At 42.2% G+C, this 16,336-nt stretch overlaps 1 long non-coding RNA gene across 1 annotated transcript; it reads left to right on the top strand.

Annotated features, from left to right (window-relative positions):
* The first annotated feature begins 591 nt into the window (after positions 1-591).
* LOC141576066 (uncharacterized) lies at positions 592-15,597 on the top strand. The gene is made up of 3 exons (XR_012504303.1): positions 592-672; positions 7,057-7,153; positions 14,517-15,597. It is a non-coding gene; the product is annotated as an uncharacterized LOC141576066 (long non-coding RNA).
* Positions 15,598-16,336: the final 739 nt, after the last annotated feature.

The raw sequence follows: 16,336 nt of genomic DNA, 5'->3' as shown, positions 1-16,336 counted from the left end.
GCAGAAATAAAGAGACGCCAAACAACTTAGTGATCAAGATAAATACTACTACAATGCTATACTTAAACATCAAAGTTTTTAAAAAAAATCCATGAAGAATAAAATATGCAAATTTTAAATAAAGAGAGGATCTGATTCTGCACATATAATCTTGCCTCACTTTCCTCACCCTAATTCTGGCCCTGGTTCCAATAAAACTTTATTTATAAAATTTTCCAATTTGATTTTTGAAAATGACTGTATTAAAATATCTAAAGATTTAGACAAGAATGTAACATAGTTTAGAGTTTTGGAGTTTTGTCATTAGAAACAGAAGACCCTTTCAGGGAATGGGGTCCCTGGGAGATGGTGATGAGCACAGCTGAGAAATTCTTCATGGTAGAGAATGGTTGATGAGGAGTATTATGAAAGAGATGCCTAACAAAGGGTTTGATGTTGTTCCTTATACTGTGCTGCTACTATCTACTCTATCCCCCAGCATGCAGTTAAAAGTCTGACACATACAATAACCCATGAATTCATGCTGATTTGAGAAAAAGGAAGGAAGAAGGGTGGTGTCAGCACGGGAGGAAGTGGTCTAGTGAGAGGAGGGCAGATGGAGGAAGCAGGGAGGATGAAGCAAGGCCCAGCTTAGGAGAAGACTCATCCCCTGAAATCCTGTGGAGAGAAAATGTAAGAGGTTGGGACTTTGCAGTGCATGGGATGCAGCCTTGAGCTCTATGGGCTTTGCAATATTAAAGGAAAGAGAGAACCTCAGGTAACAGACACTGGGGCTATACTTGGAAATTAATAATTATGTTACTGTCTGAATCTTTGATTTACCCCTCCAGGTCCACTCGCCATCCTTCTCCTTGCTTTCTTCCTGGTAGGCTACCCAATATGGACCACATAAAAAGCTCTCTTGCCCCTTGGCTTCCAGCTGGATTTGGCCAATGATGAGCACCAGTAGATATTTGGAAGGAGGGAGGAGAATGAATTGGTCCCTTTCCTAAGGGTTTGCTATGACTGGCTGCATCCATCTACTTATGGTTGCAGATTCTGTCAAGGATCCTTCCCATTCCTTCTCAGGCTCTGGGAACCACTCCCTCCTGTTACCTTTTAAGGCTATGGGTGGTAACAGAGCCTCCTCTTATTTTCCCTGGGGATGCACTGTCTTTTGTGGTTTCTTACACCCTGCTTCTTTGTAAAGAGTCTGTCTCTTTTCAGTGTAAGGGTGCCAGTTGTCTCTTGCTGAGACCCTGACTGATACAGATGTGAGAAATATTTCACAAGTTGTACAGAGTGTTATAGGTTAGAGGTGGAGGAAGCAACCAACTGCCCAGTGAGAAGGGGGATAGGTGGGCATATTTGGTGATGTTTGCACTGAATCTTGTGGAATGAGATGTTTCCATGGGATTAGGATAAATCCTAGCCTGAAAACAGTCTTGCATCTTCCAGGCAGGTATTGGTGTACGTGAATCTCAATGGTCTACAAGATCTTAAAAGACAGTGATTCCAGTGGGCTTTAAAAGCACAGGAATGCTTAAGCAATAAAATAGCAACCACCCATACACTTATAATCCCTGCTGATAATCTGTCATGCTTTCTTCCAGACTTTTTACAGAGTTGAAATTATACTCCTTGTAAGATTTTGGACCCTGGTTTTCTTTAACATTACATAAAAACTAATTTCCCCACAAACTGAAAGAAGCTGCAAATATTTGTTCAGAGGCTGCTCCTTTTAAAGGTAGCAGAATAATCTTAAAGAACTGACTGCTATTACATCATATAGATGTACTGTGATTTTTTAAAAAATAATGCTCAAGTAATTTTGCATTTTTATGACATCAAAAATATTTTTTTTTTTGCTTGTTGAATTAAAAAAATTGCTACAAAAAAAAAAAAAAAAAACAAAACCCAAAACCTGACCACAGACATATCTGTACTTCGAGATGGCTGAATTAGTGTAGCTTTTTGGTTGGTTGTTTTTTTAATACTAAGGAAGACTGAGTTTTCCCTTGGTAGGTGAGGAAGAGAGGAAGTGGTACATGGGACTCCATTCTGAGGGCAGGCCCGGTAACTTGGCCAGGAAGCGACTCTTTACGGATAGACATTAGCAGCAGTGATGCCTGAGTTAAATTTTATGTTGTGCTATATAATTCCTTTCCAAATTTTCCAAAAGTTCAGTGTTAGTCTTACACAACATGGACTTTATGTTCACGGTGACTAGTGGAGGGAACAGGCAAGAACAGCATATGTGTGAAGGACAACGGGCTGTGAAGAGTGGACAAGAGGGGCAGATCTGACTAGGAGGAGCCTGGACCAGGGGTTTGGGGAGAGAGGTGACTGGCAATCTCCCAAGGGAAGCATCTTGGGGCTGATCTTCTGAAGTATGAGACGGGCACTTCTGTAGTTCCAAGAATTATATCTGGATATTAAAGGAAAGGGCAACCCCCAAGCCTGAAAGACTCAGGTTAGATGTCTTGCCTATAGAAAGTAATAAGGGAAACAAAGGAGGGGATGGATGAGAAGATACTATGAAGGACGGATTTGGTGACTGTGTGAGAAGGTGGTGGACTTTAGAACAGAATGAGGGAAGTAATATTTTATCATATCAGAACAGTTCCTGCAAAATGATTGGGAAAAGAGTACATGTTTTGAACAGGATTTGGAAAGGGGAAAAAGGTAAACTCCACCTGGAGAGAAGTACACTTGCTTTTATAAGGCTGAAATGTGGGAAGGTAAGCTACGATCCAACTTATTATTTGTAATGGGATCTTACAGGAAAGGGATTAGTATTCCAGTGGACTTGACCCCAGAAGTACTTGGGGTTTCCTGTCTCATTGTTCATGCCACGACGAGGCTAGTTCAAAATTTGAATTAGCTGTGAGTTTCTTTTTCAGTGATCTATTTTTCCATTAGAAATCTGAAATAAGTGACTTATTTATTCTCATGTTATTATCCAATCCATTTTTCAGCTCACACTCAACCTCTGTAGACATAGAGCTGGGGAATGGCTTAGAAAAAACATCTGATTGAGATGGTTTTCACATGACTTTGCCAAAAGGGATTTCTGCATTCAGACTGAGAGTCTTCCACCCTGAGAACTGCCTTAACCGAACATTCAAATCAGCTTTGCAAGAACTTGGATATGGAATTCATTCTAGTTTCTGCAAACTAGAGAGTGGTTCTGTTTTTCCCTGGGAAATGAAAACATAGCATCTCTTCGGGCAGGGTTTGGAGAATTCCAGAAAATACAGGAGGAATAAAGTTTTGATGTGGCTTTTGTTGTCATATTGATTGGATAGACTTTAGTTTGGGAATCTGTCTTAGAAAGGAGAAAGCAGGATTTGGGGAAGAAGGCTGTTTTAATAAAAATAACCTTTGAAGATCAGAGACCCATTACTTATACATAAGACTGGTTAAATGGCCGTTATTTCTGCTGCATACATAGAATCTTATGTTTATGGAGTATGAAAAACAGTACTGACCACCCCTATCCAGAGTCAGTTAAAATGGCTCCACATAATTTCTTTTTTTTAAAACACATTTATTGTGGTATGGTTCCTGTGCAGTAAACTGCACGTATTTCAGGCGTACAATTTGATGAATTTTGATAGATGCATACACCAATGGAACCACTACCACAATCAAGATAGCTAACATTTCCATCACTCCCCAAGAGGTGCAATTTTCGAATTCCCAATTTATCCCTTCCCACCTTCTTTACCCCCTGGTAACCATAAGTTTGTTCTGTATGTCTGTGAGTCTGTTTCTGTTTTATATGATTTCTATACTGAAAAATACAGCCAACCTCTGGAAAGCATAAATAAATAAATACCCATAAAAACATAAAAATAATTCCTTCTGTCCAGCAATATGGCATTCTTTTATGTGAGGTGTCTCTGGGCTGGAAAGTAGGACTGAACTCAGTGTTCCAGCATCTGTTTTTCTTGTATTGACATGGTTTTGAACATGTCATTGTAAAATTTCTAACATTGGCTTCAGGGCTCTTTATCTGAGCTTATCACTTTTCCTAATAATCTGAATACAAATATAGAACACATATTTGGATATTTGAAGATCACACAAATTTGGGAGAATCTACTAACTGAATCAATATTCCTAAAAGACCTCCACATGTTAGATTGCTGGACTGAAACCAAGGGGATAAAGTTTAATAAGAAATGAATATTAGATCCTGGATTAAAAAAGATCAGTTGACTGGAGATGACTGGCTTAACAGAAGCTCATGTGAAAAGTGTCATGAGTTTTATCACCACGAAGTTCAGTGGGAGTCCAGTGTCATATGATGAGCATCAGCTCTTAGAATGCATTCATGGAGGTAGGATCCCCCTGTCAAGGATGGTCCTGTATTTTAACCCTGTTAAACCTCAGCTGAATTCCGTATCTTTAAAAGTGTCAAAGACAAATCTTGAGTTTGTTTGGAGACAGTTAACGAGGTAGCAAAAATCAGGTAACTGTATCATATAGGAAACTGTTGCAGGAGTTGCAGGAGCCATGATCCAGCCCAAAGAGGAAAAGCTCAGGAGGAGGTCTGAGTGACTGCTGTGTGGAAATATTTATCTGAAGGATTGAGAATTTCCTGGAATTCGAGTGTCTAGCACTGGGGCAAGACCAAGATCAATGTCTGGAGTTTGCAGGGAACTCCTTTGGGATTTTATATAAAGAATAATTATCTGATAAATAAAATTTGTTCAAAAGCGAAATGCACTGGCATGGGAGGAGGGAGTCCCCTGATCCTGACAAATGAGGCCAACCTTCCGGCAAGGAGGTTGTGGGGAGATTGAAGTGTGAAGCTGTATTAGATCTTCCTTCGGATTCTATCCCTTGCCAAGTAGGCAAAGTTTGTCTCTGGAGCTGTATCATTTCTCCTTTATCCCAGTTGTCACTCTGGGAAAGACAGGATCACCTGCATCCCACTACATTAATGACTTCTAAGGGATGAGGTCTGGAGCCCAGAGAAATTTAGACTTCTATAAGTTCCCACCAAACAGGTGTGCTTCTATTCATGCAAACTATACTTGCTTTAATCTACAAACAAAGGAAATGTTGTAAGAATGGGAGATTTTCATGTGTAAGAATAAGCTCCCAGAGGGAGACATTTGGGCAACTTGCACATCTTAAATGAAAACATATAATCATGTCTCTATATCCTATGGAAGCAGGAAGCCAGGGACGATGCATCCTCACCTGCCTGTCCTGTACAGTATGCTGGCCTGTTTCCCCAGGGCTACAGCAGGATCATTACCTAATGGGAGCATGGGAAACAGAGTCTTTCTGTCTACTGTTCTTTCGTATTGCTGTGGGATTAAAAGATCAATATGAACAGTAATTGTGATCTTGGTGTTTGATGGGGATTGTTTAGCCACCTTCTTACTAGGTCACTTTATCTCAGCATTGAAGGTGGACGATGAGGACAGAGTATTTGAATATGGCTGCAGTCATCAGCTCTCAGCTTATTCCTCCTCTCTCTTCTGTCTCCCAGCTAGCAAGGAGAGTGGAACAGGAGGGTGTCTTCCCTGCAAGAAAGCAGGATACCAAATGTTTGGAAAGTGAAGAATCACCATCCCACGAGATGGGAGAAAGGCCTGGAAGGGAGAGAAGAACTGAAGAGTACTTTTCTCTCTCATCCGGGAGGCTCCTAGGGACCCCTCCCTGAACCCAGCATCCCCCTGTTGGTCTCTTTGCAGAGACGTACAGGGGCCCTGTGGAGTTCCTGAGGAATCCTGCAGCTGCTGGGAGCTTGTAGGAGATGGGCAGTGTAGCTCCCGGTCCTTGTTAATCCCACAAATGTCCCATTGAGGGGAGCAGGAGAAGGGAGAGGCATCCAGGGCTGGCCCCGGGGTCCCTCAATGGGGGCACTGTTCGGGCTTGGGTGGAAGCCAGCCCTGACACCATGCTGGTTGTTAAAGCCTCATTCTTCCCAAGGAGGCGGCTGGAAAGGCAGCAGAACAGCTGAGGCTCCAGAAAAGGTACTTCTCTTGTTCTTCACAAGGCCGGACTGACACATGAGAGGAAGCCACTTCCTTGTCAATTATTCTCTGTTGTTCATTACATTTACATCTCAAGCATTTTGCCTCTTCCTTTTTATTCTCATTTTACTACTCAAGACCCCACACTGATGGTTTTTTCCCTTCTACCCCCAATCTCAACGGAAACGTAGAAATGATGTCAAATTTTTCTGTTTTGTGCTGGTCCCCTTGGGCAGCCCATCAGAGAAGCACCCTGAGAATGGCCCCAGTTTTGCTGCTGCTTTTGAGCCTCATAGTAATTCAAAGTCTCTTTCAAAAATAAAGAGTGCTGCTTTGGAGCTAGTGAAGTACTAGAGGCCCACTGTGGGAAACAGTGTTGTTTTTCCTACTCGCCATCCATACTCCTCTTTCTTATAACACCACCTCAATTTTCTTTTAAGCACCACACCCTGCCATGCTTAGCCTGTGGGTGTTGATGGGACTGATTTGACCATAAGGCCCCCTGGTTTCTGGGTGGACACAGCACACTGGCCTTCATCTTCTATCCTCCTGGCTTTGGGTAGAGGTAATTGGGACCCAGACTGGGCCACATCAGAGTCAATCCTGAGCAGATAGATTTGGGAGAAGTATTGGGAAAAAGACTCCCCATTTTCACTAAGGTGGCTGACTGGGTAAAGTATAAGTTGGGAGCTGTGGGGATCACCTTTGCTACCACCTGGGAAGTCTCTGTGAGAATATAGGCCACAGAGGAAAACTGGGCCAAAGTGACAAACCCCTGATGATATAGGGTATAGACTGGATCCAGCTATGCCTGAAGCGAGCACCCTGATCTTTCCATTATGCTGGTCAGAACATTCACTTTTATTCCTTTATCTCATTTGAGTTGAGTTTCTGTTAATTTCTGTAATTTCTGTTAGCTCAGTTCACTTAATTGCAACTAAAAGTCTTCTAACAGATGCTAACTTTTTTCTGCTTCCTATTTTCTCCTCAGGGACCCTTATTCAGTTATTTACTACAGTGTCTTGCACTTGCCCCAAAATGTACCAAAGCTAAGATACACTAACATTGTCCAAAATTTCAGCCTAGGTGAAAAATAGGAAGACTCATTCACTTGGTTCTTCTCTGACTGGATACAGTAACAGGTACCACTGGAATCCCTACCTGTGTCTGAGTCTATGGTAAGAGCCCCAGCTTTGCCCATTCATTCAGGGGTCATTCATTCTGTGTCTACCATATGCCACAGAATTGCCTTACACAGCTCACGGTCACGCAGAGAGACTGGTAGTATGAGTGTAAATAAGTGTGGCAGGCTCCCTGATGAGTCTACATCTGCTCCCATGGGGGCCCAAGGAAGGAATGGCCAGTTTTCTTCTTAGCAAGATGAGGAAAGACTTCAAGGAAGAGGTGATGCTTGAGCTGTATCTTCAAAGTTGAATAGAGGTTTTAAAGCTAAAAGAAAAGTATGGGGAAAGCAGACAAGTCTGGCCCAGGAGAGAAATATGAACTATAAACTGTTGTCTGACTTAAAAATCTACCATCTACAGGATGGAGAAGGCAGTTTGGTCTTGTCTGTTTAGCACATGCCTGACTGCTGTATAATGCTGTGTAGAACACAGAAATCTGTGGCCACACTCATCCTCTCCTTCCTCTCTCTCCAAAACTCAGAAAATACGTATAAAGTTCTCTTGCTGGTGAGCAAGGCTGTATAGATGTTAGAGTCAGTTGTGGTGGGTGAACTCAGCATCCCCTGTCTGGCCTCCAGCCTTGTGGGTGTGAGTCAGTTGTGAGGAGACAGCAGTAGCAGCAGCAGCAGCATCTGCCCTACTTCTATATCCAAGTTAAAATCACATGACCATAAAATAAACAGTCCATTGGTGGTCCCATGACTTCCTTGTCAGATCTTCCAATAGTTTGTAAGTACTCCATTCCCTACACTAAATCCCTTTCAGCTGGAAATACCTTGAGTGGGTTCTGTTGTCTACACTGAACTTTGCTGATCCAATTCCCCACTGTGAGTTCTGGAAGGGCCCCGATGTGCTCCATTGCATCCCTAGTACCAAGCACAAGGTTTGGCAGTAGCAGGTTCTCACTAAATAGTTTTTGAGTAAGTGCATTAAAAGTTGTAATATGGATGTGGATATACACATGAATATACAAATAGGTAAAAATTCAAAAGTGTCATAAGACTGCATGTGGTCAAGAGCCACCTTTCTAGCAAGGAGTGTTATGTTGTCTTAGGCTAGTGGTTACTCTGGGCCACAGTGTTTGTGGAAGACTTGATGTAGAAGTCTATTTTTATTATTCAGTTTTTAAAACTACTTTTAAAAAAATTGAAGTATAGTTAGTTTACAATGTTGCATTAGTTTCAGGTGTATATCAAAGTGATTCAGTTATACATATATACATTTTTTCAGATTCTTTTACATCATAGGTTATTACAAGATATTGAATATAGTTCCCTGTGTTATATAGGTCCTTGTTGTTTATATTTTTTATATATAGTAATGTGTATCTGTTAATCCCAAACTCCTTATCCCCCTGCCCCATTTCCCCTTTCTGATGGAGAAGTCTTGATGGAAAAGGGACTAGATTCTGAGGGATAAGTAGAAATTGGATAGGGAAAAAAAAGAGTGGGATATTTTAGAGCTAGTCCTTAGTGCTAATATCACTGCACACTGATGACTCCTGAAATGAGGACTAAGTTCCCTTTGAAATGCATATGGGCTTAAAAGTGAAGGGAAAAGGTCTTGGCATGATGTTCTTAGGTTTTGCCAAACCCTAATGTTGTGTTTGGAGCCCTTCACTGCTCCATAGGCCACAAGAATTCCCCTGTCCCCATCCCATACCCACATCAAGCATATTTCTGAATCTTCTGGGAAGCCACACAGTGAGCAGTTAGATGTCTGATCCTGCTTCAGACAAGCAAGGAGAGATTTGAGTTCAACCAGCAGAAATTTCCAGTGGGAGCCTTTGCCCAGGGTATTGGCTGACAGCCTTTGGTCCCACTGAGTTCCAGAAGTGGGTGAAAGGTTTGATGGACAAATCTCTCTTCAATATACAGTGATTACAAGGAAAGTGATGTGATTGAGCACTTCTCTATCTGCCAGTTAAGCTAGTCAGTGTCACCAGAAGGTCACAGGGTTCATAAGCTCTTCTTTACATGGAAACCAACCCAAACAATGCCAGTTTCTCATTTCATGGTTTAGCTATAACCATTTAACAATAAGTCACTATTGCCTTTTAAAAATTTAATATAAAGAAATTTTGGAATTGTGTTAAATAAACAAACAAGAGTTTACCACAACTTGCATCAGATTGATTGGGGATCATCAAATTAATCAGAGATGCAGGGTTGTTATTTAAATGTAAGAGAGACAGCAAATGTCTACAGAAGCTTTGCAAGGCTGCGAAATCTGTTCTTACACCACACTCAGGTTAATTAGAAGGGTGGATGGGTGAGGCAAAAGCTGTATGGCTTCCACACATCTTGTAAGAAGGCACCTGAACACCTGAGAAAATGAAGACCTGAAAGCTGGCTGTTCCTCTGGACCTTTAGGCTTCATTTGCTTGATGTGAGTCCTCTTTCTCCTGTGTTTAAATGAAGTCAAGGTTGGGTACTAAGGGTTTAAAATTAGGAAATGCCTAACTATAAGGGAGAAATATGGGACTCCATAGCTGCCATATTGGATATGTTCTAAGACTTTATTGCTTTATTGTTTAACCTAACCCTCCATTCTATTGCGCTATTGATTATATTTCTTAATCTCTCCAAAGTTCAGTTTACTCATTGGTAAAGTCCTTGTAGGGAGGGTCAAATGAGAAAATGCACGTATATTGCTTGGCCCAGAGCCTGATATAGAGCAGACCCTCAGTAAACTTCAGCCATACTTACTGTTATATCAACATATAGAAGGCCATCAAAGAATTACGGACAATTCAACTGCTGAACCTCAACAGATTAGAAATCATAAATCTTGAGATGTCTCCTGGTCTCTGCCCTTGGCTTCTTGTGTAATTTCAGTCACTTGTCTAAGTCCAGGGGTGGGGAGAGACAGGACTTGGCATGATAGCTGGTCATATGATAAGGACTTGGAGGGGGTGTCATTGACCAGAAACTCCACAGGATGTTAGGTTGCTTACTTGAGTGACTCAGTCTGAAGCTGTGTAGGTTTGTAGGATCCATAGTAGGACTGGAGTGGTGGCTGGAGTCACACTTGAGCACCAGGCTTTGAGACGAATAGGGATAAACTAGAGGATATTATGGGATGACTTATATTCTCTGAACCACATCTCCTGAGGTTCAGTGAAAGGGGATGGAAAGATAGATTTGGGGAAATGGAGGAGAGGGTAACTGACTCAAGCTTCCAGTAGTTTGGGGGTTGTTTCAGGGTAAAAGCTAAGACCACTGGGTAGAAGTGCTGGGGAAGCATTTTCGGCTCTATTGCCAGTTGGCATGAGAAAGGTAGAACTTTCTAGAAATTAACAGTGGAATGGTCTACCTTCCAATGTAAAGTCCCTAGAACAGTTAATGCTGGGCAGGCTGGTTCCTGGGGAAGCTGAAGAGAGTTCCTGTCCTGGAGCATAAGGGAGGGACTCAGTACAACCTTACAATCTTGTGGGTGGAAATGATGGCCAAGAAAGAAGAGAAAGCATCATGGGTGCTGGGACCTGCAAGCATGGCTTGGTTATAGGTGTGATGGGGAGAGACTAGTGTGGAGAACAGATGTTTAGGGCTTTTTATTTTATCTTGAGGAGGCAGGACTTTATTCTGAGAGTTATGGGGAGCCATGGAAAGGCTTTTAAGCAAGGGAGTATCATGGCCAGATGTTGTCATAGAAAGATTACTCTCACTCCATCAGGAGCCTAAATGAAGGAAGAAAAACATTTACTGAGAACCACTGTGAAGTGAATGCTTCAGATAAATGAGATCATCCCCTACTCACAACCACCTCTGAATGGGTACTCATCTTCATTTCGTAGCCAAGGACACTAAGAACCAGAGAGGTTAAGTGACTTTGTCAACATTGCCCAGTTATTAAGTGCAGTGACCAAGCAAAGACTCAAAAGCAAATGAGTCTGATCTCAAAGTCCATGCATTCTTTGTTTCATTTTAGTAAAAATAAAACAAAACAGAACAAATACCATTTTTGTAAATATAAACAAATCTCAAATCCTAGGAGGAACATTACTTATCCATTCTGTAAGATTGCTACACACCCAGGGGTGCCTAGCCATGAACAATTCCCCTTTCATGTGACTTGCTGCTATAAAACCCTCTTCCTTCTGGCTGGAGATAATTAGACAAGGGCCAAACTGACACTCTTTCCCAGAAATTTGGGACTGGGGTTTGGAAGCAGCCAATTTATCGTTCTATTTACCTGGACGCTTGGTTGCTAAGGTGCAGCTGCTTCTCCCATGCAGACTGAGAAGCAGAGGAAATGGACTGCAGAGAGAGAAGAACGCAGCAGATGTGTAAGCAGAGAGGAGACACAGAGTTGGTCCTGCCTGGACTTTTCAGTTCTTCTTAGAGTCTGTCTGAATTCCCTGAAACTCCCTATATCCACATAACATATTTCTCCTTTTGGTTTAAGTTAGGTAGAGTTAGTTTTTGTTCAAATGGAAAGAAACAGATTCACTGAAGTTCCTAAGGGTGCTTGAAGAAGGCAGGCAGTGAGAGAATGTGGACTCCACTCCTTCAGGGGCTGAAAATGGTGAGGAGCCCAGCTATGCCTTATCTTGATGCCCCAGAGTTCCTAAACTTGTGAAATGCCTGGGTTTCTTATGAAAACAGAGAAGGGTGGGGTCTGAGAACATCCTGGTGTGAACCTTCATTGAGACATTGCACAGGGAGGCAGTGGGGCACAGGCAAAGAGGAAGATGAGGGATGAAGGCAGCAGTTGTGGAGATGGCATGGACCTGTCTCAAGCCTCAGAAGGGGGGTTTAGGTCAAGGTTATATCCAAGAGAGTAGAAGGCTTGAGCAGACATCTGGTTTGTAATTAAAGTCAGAGGCTTAACTAATATATTGCAAAGTTCTATTTATTTTATTTTTAAACAAGCAATGCAGGAAGGTATTCTTGTAAAATTCCATGTTATAAATGAATGTGGAATGAAAAATGGAAGCCCCCACTTCATCCCCAAGTATTTAAGAGTGAAATTCCAGGTGGAACCTGGCCAAGCCCTAAGGAGTCCAGTTAGGGGTGAAAAGTGTCTCAGGCCACAGGAAGCAGGGGAGAGATGAGCACACAGCACCACCCTTCCTCCCAGTGACTGTAGTAACAATGCCTGGGGCAGGATTTGCTTTTACTTAGCACCTAACAAGCACATGTTAAGCATAATATGTTATCTCATAAAGTTTGGGATTAACAGATACACACTACTATATATAAAATAGATAAAAAACAAGGATCCATTGTGTAGCACAGGGAACTATATTTAATATCTTTAATAACCTATAATGGAAAATAATCTGAAAAAGAATATATATATGTATATGTATAACTGAATCACTTTTGCTGTACACCTGAAACAAACACAACATTGTGGATATGTCAATTAAAAAAAAAAACCTTCGTTTTTTGAGAGGAGGGTATGGAGATTTCTTATATATCCCCTTCCCCCAACACCTGCATAGCCTCTCTCATTTTAGCAACATCCCCCACCAGAGTGGTACATTTGTTACAATCGATGAATCTCCATTGATACATCATAATCACCCGCAGTCTGCAGTTCACATTCCATTCCATCCTGGTATTGCAGATTCTAAGGTTTGTACAAATGTATAATGACATCTGTCCACTAGCACAGTATCATACTGTATCATTTTACAGTAGTTTCACTACCCTAAAAATCCTCTGTGCTCTACCTATTCACCCCTATCCCCACTCCCAACCCTTAGCAATTACTGATCTGTTTACTGTCTCCATAGTTTTGCCTTTTCCAGAACATCATGTAGTTGGAATTGTATTCTAGGGCAGGATTCTAAGCCTCCTCATCTCTTCCTCACAGTGGGTACAGCCAAGAGAGAGGGGCCTGCTGGTGTCAGATTGACAGGTGTCCCTGTGCCCACCAACCTCCCTGCTGACCTGCTCCCTGCCCCACCTGGACCAGCCCCAACTTGGAGGGAGCAGGGGGAACTTGTGGCTGCTTATTCCAAAACCCCACCTGATTGCTTTGCAACACAGCCTCTTTCAGCTCTTTCTGAGTGAGTCGCTGGCAAAGGGACCTTCAAGAGATTAAATTTTTGTCTTTTGTCAACTCTTCTGATATGGGGCTTTCTTCCATATTGATATATGGTTATATATCAATATATCTCTATATCGAAGGTCTTGCTCAATTTGAAGGATTAATCAATTGGGGCTGGTTTGGTGAAACGTGTGTTTGTCTTGGGGAATTCTTGGGGGCAACAGAAAAGTGTTAGCAACCAGCACAACAGGTATAGCCAGAGTTTAGTTTGTTTATTGATTTAAAAATGAATGTTTTAAAAAAATATACTTGGTAAAAAATTCAGAAAAACAGAAGAATTTTAGGTTAAAAAAAAAAAAAAGCCTCTCTCTTTCCTCACCTCCAATCCCACTGAATATTTCTGTCCTCCCGCAAATTCACACGTTGAAATCTTAACCCCCAAAGGTGATAGTATTAGGAGGTGGGACTTTGAAAGGTGCTTGGGTTATAAGGGTAGAGCCCGTATATTAGTGTCCTTACAAAAGAGGCCCAGAGAGACCTCTAGCCCCACCTACCATGTGAGGACAGAGCGAGAAGGTGCCAGCTATGAGGCAGGAAGAAGGCTCTCACCAGAATGTGACCACGCTGGTGCCTTGATCTTAGACTTAGTACTTCCAGAACTGTGAGCAATACATTTCTGTTGTCTGTGAGCCACCCAGTCAGTGTTATTTTGTTACAGCAGCCCCAGCAAACTAAGATATCTATCTTTACCAGGTCTTTAATAGCCTCTCAGAATTTTTAAAATCAGTGTAGTAGCCTATATACGCGTATTCTTTTTTAGTTTTTAATTACAAGTAAAGTTTCATTGACCATCTTTGTATGTGTATATTTGTATACTTTTATATCTATACAATACATCTTTCACAGTGCAATTTCTGGGTCAAAGTATATGCATGTTTAAAAAATTTTGCTACATGTTGCCAAATTTACTTATACAAAACTATACTTACTGAGATTCCCACCAACAGTATGTGACTGCCTGTTTCCCCCGTTCTTATCAACACTGAGAAATACCAGACCTTTAGTATTTTCCAGTCTCATAGGGGAAAGCAGTGCCTTGTTTTGATTTTTGTCTTTTAAATGTTGAGAGGTCTAGTTCACCTATTGTATCTATTTTTTTTAATGGGTGGATGGTTAATTTCCTTTGCCCTTTTGTCTTACTGAATTAGAAGGATTCTTTAAGAAACCAGACCTTTGTCAGTCAGATATGTTGCAAGGGATTTTCTCCAGTTTTTAAATTGTCTTTTGACTCTGTTTATGACACACACCATATTTGCCATATAAATGTTTGCTTTTTTTATTTAATTTTTTTTTGTAGGCACATTGATCGGTCTTTTCCTTTATGATGGCCTGAGGATAATGCCCCACGGTGGGAGGAAGAACACAAAGAAGGCCTTCAAGGAGAGGGAGAGGTGCAGCTCAGCCACCAGGTCACTGTGATAGCAACACTGGGTCACCTGGGATTTCTCTATAAACATAAAAAAGAGCCTTGCAAAAGAAACTTTTTAAAATCTACATTGGGGTGCGGGTGCAGGGATGTTATAGTAAGGGACGGTGAAGAGTTGAGAGGAAAGAACACCCCCAGATGCAGCCTGGTAAGGGAACAGGAGAACTGAAGCTAAGTTGGAAGTGAAAGAGGCAGACTGCTCTCATGCTTCTGAGTTTGAATTTGAGGGCAGGGTGCAGTAAGGATGTTCACTGCAGGTGTGAGTTGACCACCTCCTCAGGTTCCACACTCTGGTGAGTTGACCCTCTACTCTCCATCTCTCGCCCCTTCTCTTTGCAGCTCAACCAACCCTAGCCTAGACATTGAAAACACACACACACACACACACACACACACACACACACACACACACACACACACACACACACACACATCCCACAGAAGACACTCCACGCTTGACCTGGGGTGAGTCTTGCTCTGAAGACCAGTTACCTTGAGGTCCCTGGGGATGGAAGTTGATGATCTTTGGGAATGGAGGTTGATGTTTCTGTGCTTCTTCCTCACTGGTTTTAATGGATGACACATCCCACTGAAATGCACAGAAATGGAAGGAATATTTGCAAGATATAGATGCCATGAGAAGGAGCCATTTGGAGCCCTGGCAAATTCTGCATTTGACTCTCGTCCTTTCCTGTTCAGAAGTTGATTTCCCAGCTTGGGCATCACCATTTGCTTCTGTTTTTTCCCCAGGTATCTGACCCTTGGATGTTTTGCATCTCAGGCTTACTTCTACTAGAGGAAAAAATGAAGGCACATAACAAACCAAGCAGGCTTGCTGCTTACTAACCACTCAAGGTTTGGTATGGCAATAAGCCAATGCTAATGTCTCAATTCAAGGTTTGGGATTACAAGTGAATTTGAGGTCAAGCTAACAACTGAGAATAGAAGTGGAAATAAAGGTGGGAGGGGAAGAGAAGGGTGGGGCAGGGCAGTGGTGGGCGGTGGTGGATGGGAAATGAAAAGAAGAGACTAAGAGGTGGCAGCCTTCCCTTCTTAGCTGCTGGAATCACACCTATGGTAGAAACAGTGAGGGTCCGAAAGAGAAGAGAAGCATTGGTTTCTAACCATTGGCTTGCAGAACATGTCAGGCAGCTAGTTACCCAGGTTGGAAATAGGGGTTAAAAAATCGGGAGAAGCGAATGAGAGAAAATCTTGCCCGGCTGAAGAGGGCGGGAGGGCTTCTGCATCCTGGGGATTGTTGTGAATGCGAACTTTCTCCAAGCTGATTAAATGGAATTAACTCCACAGCCTGGCATCTTACAACCTCCTGTTGCTCTCATCTCTCCAAACCCTTGTTCTACCTCTTCAGAGCCTCCTGGAACCCTGAGGAATTTATTAATGAGGTCCAATTATGGAAAATTTCAGGTTTTTAATCAACTTCAGATGCACAGCTGAAGGGTTCAGCTCAACCCCCCTGAGAAAATGTACATTAAACAAGATTTCAGAGAACTGCACACTTGCTTCCCACATCCAGCCCTCTCCCCACTTCCAATCACCTATAGCATCTCTGCCCTTGCTCCGCACCATTTCCCCTCTGCCCTCATCTTCCCACCCCCAGCTTTCGAAAAGAGCTGTGAATTTCAGCTGCCCCTTGTTTTAAAAACTGCAGGACACACGGCATTGCTGACTGA

This window comes from Camelus bactrianus, chromosome 3 (genome assembly GCF_048773025.1).
Source record: "Camelus bactrianus isolate YW-2024 breed Bactrian camel chromosome 3, ASM4877302v1, whole genome shotgun sequence".
Lineage (NCBI taxonomy): Eukaryota > Metazoa > Chordata > Mammalia > Artiodactyla > Camelidae > Camelus > Camelus bactrianus.
The sequence above is the reverse complement of the archived record's forward strand: the minus strand, read 5'-3'. Positions and strand labels throughout refer to the sequence as shown.